At 29.5% G+C, this 10,537-nt stretch overlaps 1 pseudogene; it reads right to left on the bottom strand.

The window, feature by feature from the left end:
• Positions 1 to 6,856: 6,856 nt before the first annotated feature.
• LOC113386681 lies at positions 6,857 to 8,272 on the bottom strand (annotated as a pseudogene).
• Positions 8,273 to 10,537: the final 2,265 nt, after the last annotated feature.

Raw genomic sequence — 10,537 nt, 5'->3', positions numbered from 1 at the left:
AACAAACTGTCAAAAAAGTTTTAGGCGTTTTACACATAAAACCCAACCTACAAAACTCACAAATGATAATAACAATCTTTTCATAAGTGCAACTCTCTGATCTATAAAAACATAAGTAAAATGTGTAAAACGCCTATTGGTACAGCAATTACAAAGCTTTCGAACAGTTTGTTACTAACAACTCATACGAAGTTAGACCCGTAAAATAACAATACGATAACATTTCTATTTTATTCGAAAATTGGCTTTTTGTATTATCAAAATAAACAGTCAAAAATTGTATCGAAGAGACGTATGCATATTGAGAAGTTGATGAAAATTGTTTTAGGGCAAAATTTCAGCCTTCCACATTTCACACCCAAATTTAAAAATAATTCAGATTCAAATTAGTTCATCATAATAAAATACTTCAAAACGAAACTGTTTTCTATTATCATTCAATTCAATTTTCATTCAATTTTTTGTTATCTAATCAAGTCGATCTTCGAAGCTTTCTCGCACAATTTCTATTACCAATTCACCTGAATTATTTCAAGTATGGAATTTTCCTTCATTAACAAACTGAATCTTATATATGGCTATAATTCTAAAAAAAAATCCATATCACTTTAGTCAGTTTCAAGCACTGATTACAATCCGCGGTTTTTGTGACAATTATCAGTGCAAATTCTGACATATGTAAATTGTAATTTGCCATTATCACGAAAGCCTTCGGTCGGGGTAGACGTAATAATAACGTAATATTTGTAACATATTTTTTTTAAATAATATTGTTAATAGTTGTATCTGTGATAATAAATAATAGAAATATAAAAAATTAGAAGTTTTTTTAAAAATAGTTTAAAATGGGTGTGTAGTTAGTACTCAAAATAAAGTAAACCCAAAAGTGTGGCAATTGTTGGAGGAGGTTTGGTTAGTAATTTTTTAAAAAAAATCTACTTAACAGAACAAATGTGCTTTACTCTGTTTTAGTGTTTTCACACTCAAGAGAGAGAGTTTACTCTGTCCAAATTCATTACTCCTTTTGAAGAAATAATTCTCTAGTTATAATACATGTACTTTGAACGTTTAATTTTTTTTAATTATTTTATGAAAACATTTGTGATTTTGTTGGAAATATATTTTATACGTGTAACATTTTGTTCCCATCATTCATATATTCAAATTGATCAGGTTTATCATTTCTAAGACCTAGGGGTTCATTTACGTGCTACAGTTAGTTGCGCCTCTATGGAGAGCGCAAAGAATTAAAATGAAGAAATGATAAAGCGGCAGTGTCTGTGATCTATTTTATAATTCTTTTATAGTCAAAAGATTCAGAATAACTTGAAATGTCAACAAGACATAATTAGCAAATCGAATTTTCTGGTGAAAACCAATTTCTGTCAGGGATTATTTTAGATTAGAGGTTCATTTACATGCTACGGTTAGTGGCACCCCTATGGAGAGCGCAAAGAACTAAAATTGAAGTAATGATAAAGCGGCAGTGTTTGCAATCTATAATTCTTTTATAGCCAAGTGATTCAGAATAACTTGAGACGTCAAGAAGACATAAAATTAATTTCTTCTAATTAATAATCAATTTCTGCGAGGGATTATTTTATCTATTCTATTATTTTTCTAAGTAAAGCTAATGACATATTTTTATGCAAATATTAGTATTACGTGTGTGTTTTATTTTTATGATTGCAAATAATAACATATATTATTTTTTCAAGATTATATGTGAATAGTATGAGTTTGGTGTTAAGTATAAAATTAAAATAGAAATATAAAAAAAAACAAAAAAGTTGTATGAAAATTTTAGGCGTTAGTTTTAATTCCCGTCTAGAGCAAACTGATATCAAGCAGTAGTGAAACCGGTTTTTACTTGAAAATATAAATCTGATTTTGATCAAAAAAATAACTTGATCTATAGATAATAATAATAATAAGAATTATTTATATAAGAAGAAATACAATTTTTGGGCATTGGTGCAATAAAATTAGGAAGGTCGACCGTTGAGTTGCCTTCTAAAAGCGATAGTACTAAATATAAAATTGTGAACAACAGCATGTATGATATGCAGTTCTGATTTTTGTTCAAGAATTTAAAATAAATTGTGTGTGCGACTAAATAGTATGTACATTAGAAATTTGTATGTTTTAATATGCAACGTACAAAAAATATTCGAATCATGTTAATTAATTCTCAATTGATACTCAAGCTCAAAATTTTAAAGTTCTTCTAAATTATTCATTTCGCATGTTATCATAATACAAAATGCTTCAAGAATCTACCTCAAGATTTCCATCAATATTGATTAAAACATTATTGCCATCTCGATTTAGCTATATATGTGAAAAGTGACCCAAGTATTAATAATAAAGCCAAAATATTTCAAAACTAAATAGAAAATTATTTTTTATTTCATTTTTTAACATCAATCATAAGATAACAATTCTATAGGCTATTAAAAGGATATTTCTCCTCAAATCAACAATTGGTCTATAAATCTATTTTTATAGTACTTAATTTAATTCAGTAAATTTTTAAACCGTATTTAATATGAAACAAGTCATAAAAATATTAATAACAATGTTTTTTAATTTTCCAGGTAGGTTCTCTGGCAGCATGTTTTTTGGGGAGAAGAGGATTTGAAGTGCACTTATTTGAATACAGAGAAGGTACGATCAAAAACATCCGTTTTTGATAATGATGAGTAAATCAATGTACTTATTTTTAGCATAAGTGTTTTATTTTGTTCGATGAGTTATTTCCCTTTTCATTATTATTCTTGGGAAATAAAAACATACTTGAAGATAAACCTTTCAAACACTTACTGCAGAACAACATTCTATAGGAATTATTTAGAATATGAATTTGCAATATAAATTAAAAAGTAGTTAGTAGAAAAAATTTAGTACAAATAATCAACATATGAATATACAGTATGAATTAAAAAGTAATTATTTACTATTTAATAAAATCATACAGATAATTCACGATTCGCGTGTTTAGATAATATGAAACATTTAGTTTTGATGGATGAATCATTTGTAAATTAAAGTTACATAGTGCATTCAATCAATCAATAAATCAATTACTGATCATTATTGATATCAGTTTTTATATCAGTTTTTATTTGAAAAAAAAAAAAAACGATGCAAATATGACTTCAAGTGAAACAAGCCTTGGGGGCATTGCTGCAACGATAAACATAAAGAATATCAAATGGTTGTTGAATTTTTGGTGCAACCGTTTTTATAAGAAAAATTGATGACTGGTAAATTTTAGCACACATATATATTTAATTTAATTTTATGGTCAATTTTATACACAGATGCTTTTTTAATATTTTTAACCAACACCAATTATAATAAATTTAAATTTCTGGCAAATCATAAAAAAATCAAAATTCAAGGTAATTTCAATAGTATCTTATTTTCAATAGCTAATCGTGATACAAGCATCATTATTCAAAATTATTTGAAATTCTTTTACAAAATCTTAAAAAAAAATGTATACGGGAAGTGATTTGCAAAAATATTAATTTATCTCACAGCACGAAATGTTAAAATCTACAAAATCATAAAACGTGACTACTTAATCATTAGTAGATGTATTAAAGAAATTATTTTACAACTCTAGATTATGTAACAAAAATACAAAAAAAACGTCAATGTTGACATTGAAACTAATTAACGATTACAGTAGTAATCAAGTAATTTATTTGAATTATTTAAGAAAATGGGTATTTTTAGTCATTTGTCTAATATAATGTAATGCCACATATTTCTAGTTTTGTTCTTGAACCTAAAAAATGACCGATTTATTTTAAAAAAAAGTAGGATATTTTAACAAATATTGCATTTATCTGCTCTTAAAAGGAGTTGAAAAATACTAGGACAATTTATATAGCTGAAATTTGATTTATGTAGGAGATATGTTTTGTGTAGAATAAAGATTTAAGCACAAATCGAAAGCCCAAATAGATTAATTTTCATTAAAATACAACTACACAATCAAAAGCAAATGAATTTATATGTCAATTAACCAATAAAAAAGTTTTGTATAACCTTAACACTTCTTTCTTTTATAGTCACTATTTATCACCCCAGGAATTAGAATTTTCAATTAACAATAGTAAGAAATACAAAAGTCAAAATTTATTCTTGGATATTGACGTCAAAATTAAATAAACAAAAAAAATCAGAAAGGTTCAATGTCAAATTTCCATTTTTATTAAAAATAACTAGACTAATCAAAATCAAATGAGTTTATCAAAAATCGGTCAATTTACCAACAAAAAATTTCTTGTATAGCCTTAACACTTCTTTCTTCTATTGGCACTATTTATTACCCCAGGATTAAGAATTTTTAATTAACAATACTAGGAAATACAAGAGTCCAAATTAATTTTTGGATATTGACGTCAAAATTAAATAAACAGAAAAAATGAAAGAGGTTCAATGTCAAGATTCGTTGTTGACCTGTAGTATCAACTTATTACCATGTGGTCTAAAATAATTATCTAAACGACGCAATTAAATATAATTATGATAATAAAATCTAAAAAAATAGCAAATATTCACGTAGGTTAAATAATAATAATCAATATCTGTTGCAGTAAAAAAAAAGTTTGGAAAAAATTGTAAGTAAACTTGCCAAAATCAAACTAAAGATAATAAAATATTGGGGGAAGGGAAATTTAATATTTTGTTTTGTATTGAAAATGTAAAAAATGACAAAAATTGCATTAACAAAAAACACATTAAATATATCATAAAATAAACCAACGTTATGGCAAAGCTATGTTACGTTGCATTTTTCATATAAAATGGTACTAAAAACTGTCAAAATGCTGAGTGGTGCTGTCCAGTCAGGCGCTTTTAATATCAAACCTAACCTAAAAAATGCACAAACGATAAAAAAGGAATCTTATCAAAATTGCATCTTTCTGATGTGTCATGATAATATATACGAGAACAGCCTGATCGAACAGCAAAGCATTTTTGACAGCTTTTAGTACTATTTGATAAAAAAAAAGCAGCTTAACATAGCCTTGCCATAATATTGGTCACATTTTTGGTAAAAATAATATTACTTTTACCACCATATTTATTTATTTTGCAAATGTTAAGGAATCTAGAATACGAATAAATAAACGTCTGATCAAACTGCAACCACATAGCGTTTTGTCAGCTTTTAGTACCATTTTATATGAAAACACATCGTAGCATAGCTTTGTCATAATATTGGTCAGGCGCACATTTTTTTGTAAAAATAATATTACTTCTATCGCCATTTTTTTATTTTCCAAATATTATGGAATCTAGAGTATGGATAAATAAACGCCTGATCAAACCACATAGAATTTTAACAGCTTTTAGTACAATTTTATATGGAAACATCGTTACATAGCCTTGCCATAATATTGGTCATATTTTTGGTAAAAAATTATTACTTCTATTGCCGTATTATTTATTTTGCAAATGTTATGGAATCTATCATAACCACACAATATTTACTATGGATTTGTATTATCATATATTATAACAAAAAGTTCATTTTACAAATATATCGCCAAACTTTCCTATAATAATGTGACCTGTGACCAGTACAATAATCTCTAAAATTCTCGTTGTTTACGATAAAAAAAAAATCTTTTGCTATTATTGGCTAAACGGTTATTTTCCATTTGATTAATTTTTATTTTGTGAGAAAGATAAGAAGAAATTTGTGCTGTTGGATAATCAATTCTTATTCCATCAAACTAAAATTATATTGGTAAACATAATAAACAAAAAAATAATTAACTCTTTTAGATATCACAAATTTATGGGTATTTCTGTTCAATTAATTATAAATATACTCATTGTTTCTTAAAATATAAATTCTGTTTGAATGACCTATTTTATGGTAACATTTTTAACAAAAATCACACTGCACCTCATATAGAACTTTGTCAAAAAAAATCATTAGAATTAGAACAACTATCAATCTATGGGACGATTCTGTCGTAAAATATACCAATTTTATGGCAAGGCTATGATGTTACTTTTTTTTTATATAAAATGGTGCTAAAAGCTGTCAAAATGCTATATAGTTGCGGTGCAGTCAGGCGTTCAACTTATAAAAAACTGACTTAAAAACGCACACACGTCAAAAAAATGTTATAATTGATGCATCTCTGTGATGTGTCATAATAACACGTGCGAGAAGATACAATTTATGTGTAAAACGCCTGAACGCACAGCAACCGCTTATCATTTTGACAGATTTTTAGTACCATTTTATATAAAAAATGGAACCGTAACTCAGCGTTGCCATACCATTAGTCTATTTTATGTCATAATTGTCAATTAAATATTCTTCCTGTAAATTTGCCTTTTTGTTTTTTTTTTCTATTATTTTTTATTCTTTACACCTGTCAGTGTAAAGAATTGGTGATCAATTATGGCCCAAAAATTATTAAAAACTGTTTTTAAAAATACTTTTGAATCTAACTTAGAAATTACGTATACTTCCAATTGAATTCAGGTGTCATAAATTAAAAACAGTGCTCAGAACCAAAATAACCAAAAACAAAAAAAATCGTTTTAAATTTGAAAATAGGGCAGTTCATCTCGCCATCTTGAAGTCAACCGATTTTAGGCGATGGCCGGTTACACATCATTTGCCCCCTACTTTAAAATAGCATTAATAAAAAAATTCAAACTTTACTTGTTCTGTGAGGTCGATTGTGTCCCTATTGATAAAACCCGTATTTTGTTTCATTTCACTGAAATAAAGTATTTTAATGCAAACCAAAAAAACAATAAATTAAAAAAAGAATAAATATATTATAATAAATATTTTTTAAACAATTGTAAGATCAATTATTCTTTTTTTCTTGCGGCAATCCTTTATCACCAAGCGAGTGAGCATCAAGAGTGCCAAAACATCAGCTGTCACCAACATATAGAAAACTCTTTCCAGCCTCCTTGGCTGACGACTCCTGCCAAAAGTGGCCCTACAGCCGCTCCAAAAGATCCTGTTCCATCAATTATCGCAGTTATTGTTGCTAATGCACTAGAATCACCCTTGGTTTTAGCTCCCAATTCAGCACTAACTGATGTGGTGATAAGGGCATATGGTCCATTCACCAAAGCTCCGGCCAATAGCAGCATTCCAATGTTCATCGCTATATTAATCGAACCCCATTTTTGGTAAACAAGCATCGTAGGAACTGCTATAATCAACATGCCTGCACAAGTTAAAGCAGATCTTCCAGATAGATCAGAAATCAATCCAGCCAAAATAGCACCTGCTATTCCGCCTACATCGAATAAGGTTGACAAATCCGCGCTTTTCTTCGCGCCCAAAGTGGTCGAGTTGTGGATATAATTCGGCAACCAGTATAAAAATGTATAGCTGACCAGTTTGGAGAAGAACAAGGTCAGTGCGTATTCGACGACTCCAGAAATACGAAGGGCTCCTATGAAACTAATTGCTTTATGTCCTTCGGCGTCCGCATGCTCTTCAGTACCAGCATCTATTTCTATATCAACGTTTTCTGGGTGATCCACCAAGAATATGAAAATCAAAATAGCTACTAGCAAGTGATGGCGCCGGGAATTAAAAATGACAAAGACCAATCTCCTTCGATGTAATGAGCAGCTATCAGAGTGCCTAAAATATTTCCTATAGGCGTATGTGAATTCCATATTCCGAAAATAAGTCCTCGTTTGGCTTTTCCGCACCATCGGCCAACAAGAGTCACCACGCTGGGAAAACCGGTAGATTGAGCTATCCCTGCAAAAACTGGACAACAATGAAGTACCATAGTTGATGCATGTTGATAGTTCGAGCAAATCCAAATAAGTAGCAGAATATTCCCGTTAGAATCATTCCTATGGTAAGAAAATATCTTAACCGGACTCTTTCGGCAACGAAACCAGCAAAAAACATTGCAAAAGCGTACACAAATAGAAATGATGAATCAAGTATTCCAAAAAGTGCTTTACTATTTGGGGAATCAAAAGGAGCCCATTCGCACCAATGTGGATCACTTGCCATTTGGCCTGCTGATAAACTGCCATCAGGTGTAACTTCTGAACAATTCCTGTGCAGCACATTTTTCACAACCGATATTGGTTTTCGTGTAACATGAAACGCTGTGTAACTCAAGTATGTCAATAACAATATACTTGTCCTGTACGCAACTTCCTTGTTGACGGCTAATTTTGGACAGCATGTTGCATGCAACTTTTGTATAAAACGAATTCCGAATGTTGGACCTTTCGCCATCTTTTACGAACACTCGATAACATTAAATTTAATTTACTACTAAAATATCAAAAATAATTGTATACTCTGAATGTTTGATGCGTTTAAATAAAAATTAGACTTTTTTAAAAATTGGCAGTTGTTTTTTTGTGATACTGATATATTTGTTTTGTATAACAAGTGCACTATGATTTGTATGTAAATGATAATAAATGCATTAAGATTTGATAAAATAGATAAGAATGATATTGAGCGGTATTTACACACTAATTACAAACAATTGTAATTGATATCGTTTATATAAAATTTTATAATTATTGTTTGAATGACTTTTAATAAATCATTGTGGGAATCGTAATCAGATCGGGTAATTCACAAGTCATAAAAAATAGAAAAACATTGACTAGGTATAAGTGGCATTTTACCTTAAGGCAAGTTTCATAGACCTCCCGGTATGTGTAAATAATTTATATTACTTAGTCAACCATACTCTTCGAATTAGCTAAATCTTTAGAATGTGATTGATATGCAAAATCTCGAGTTATTCTGCCTAAACCTTCTTGGACTCTAGACGAGAGTCCAGATAACCGTTAAAAAATCTGCACATATATATATATATATATATATATAGTCGGGTTTTCCTTCCTGACGATTTAACTCCAGAACGCACGAACCGATTTTGACAATATTGCATTCGTTGGAAAGGTCTCGGGTTCCGCAAAGTTTATAGCTTTGGTAAATTAGTGGTTTATGGCATCGTGCCTCAATGCAAATTGCTGGAACTTTACGCACCGTAATTAAAATTCGAGTAATAAAAAAATCAATAATTGTTTTAAAAATTTCAAATAGATTATCTAAAAACTCGAGTAATGACATTAGTGAGAATTATCAGAATTATGCTTGCTTAAGTCAACGAGCAATTCTTGCCGCAAAGAATAATAATGTGCACGCACTGAATTTCACCATACAATCAAAAATTGCTGGCGATTTGGTGCCATGCCAATGATTCCGAATGGTCTTTCGTTTGACTTCAAAGGATTGAAATTTCCAGTTTGCCTTGATTTCGCAATAACAAGTCGCAAGGCCAATCGCTTAGTGTTTGCGGGATAAATTTCAAATAGATTATTTAGAAAATCATTGTTTTTCACATGGGCAGTTATACGTTACCTGTTCACGAGTTGGAAAACCATCCGCTTTGTTTGTGTTAACGTCAGACCAAAAAACAAAAAATGTGGTTTACCAAAGAGCACTTCAATGAAACGGATAATTTGCGGATTCACTTTAATTTACTCAGAGAACTTCAACTAAAAAACACTAGTAGTATTATAACACTAGTAGTATTATAAAATCAAGATACAATTATTTTATATTATTTAATTATTTTTAGATATCAGGACAGCAGAACATGTTATGGGAAAATCGATTAATTTGGCGATGTCGGTTCGTGCAAGAGCAGCCTTAAAATCTGTCGGTTTAGAAGACGTCATGATTAAAAACCATGGTATACCAATGAGAGCCAGGATGATTCATGGAACCGATGGATCTTTGAGAGAAATTCCTTATGATGCAAGAACTAAACAGGTGGAATGATAATAAATTAACTATTTTGCTAAATAAAACCATAAAAGCGCCTTTACGCTATGCTCCAGACATGAAAATATTTCCAACGCATATATCATCGCAAAACTTGGTGAAATAGAAGAATTTTGCAAGAATTGTTTTTTTTTCATCAAGTTGGTATATAATTTAAAAATGCACAATGTATTAATGTTAATAACACGTTTATTATCACGATAATATCAGAAATTTTTTCACATGAGCTATGGTAGCTTTGTTAAATAATTTAGGTAAAAATGCATCAGGAAAATTTATAGCATCAAAAAATTTTTTCTGCCAGAATTCCTGAAAACCCACTACTTTTATGCTGAACATATATGACTGACTAGACCTTTTATTAAAACTTGTTTTCTCGATGAACATGTCAGTCGTACATGTCTGACAATTTTTTTGAACAAGATTTTCATGTTCTGTTCTTGATATGCCAAACTTTTGGAACATACTGCAATTGTATCATTTAGAACTTCTTAGCGTCAGACACATACGACTGACATGGCGTACAACGTGTTAATAGTTGATCAACCAACCGTAGTAATTAGAACAATAGTGGTGTATGGCATCGTGCCTTAAAGCAAATTGCTGGAACTTTCCGTGCCAAAAATTAAATTTTAAAAATTTAATTTTATTTGTTTCAAATCTTGAAAAAATTTGATTTTTGAAAAATTTTAA

Source organism: Ctenocephalides felis, unplaced genomic scaffold (genome assembly GCF_003426905.1).
Source record: "Ctenocephalides felis isolate EL2017-DRISC unplaced genomic scaffold, ASM342690v1 CF-g0.4_SCAFFOLD_03571, whole genome shotgun sequence".
Classification (NCBI taxonomy): domain Eukaryota; kingdom Metazoa; phylum Arthropoda; class Insecta; order Siphonaptera; family Pulicidae; genus Ctenocephalides; species Ctenocephalides felis.
This window is presented reverse-complemented; position numbering and strand designations above follow the sequence as displayed.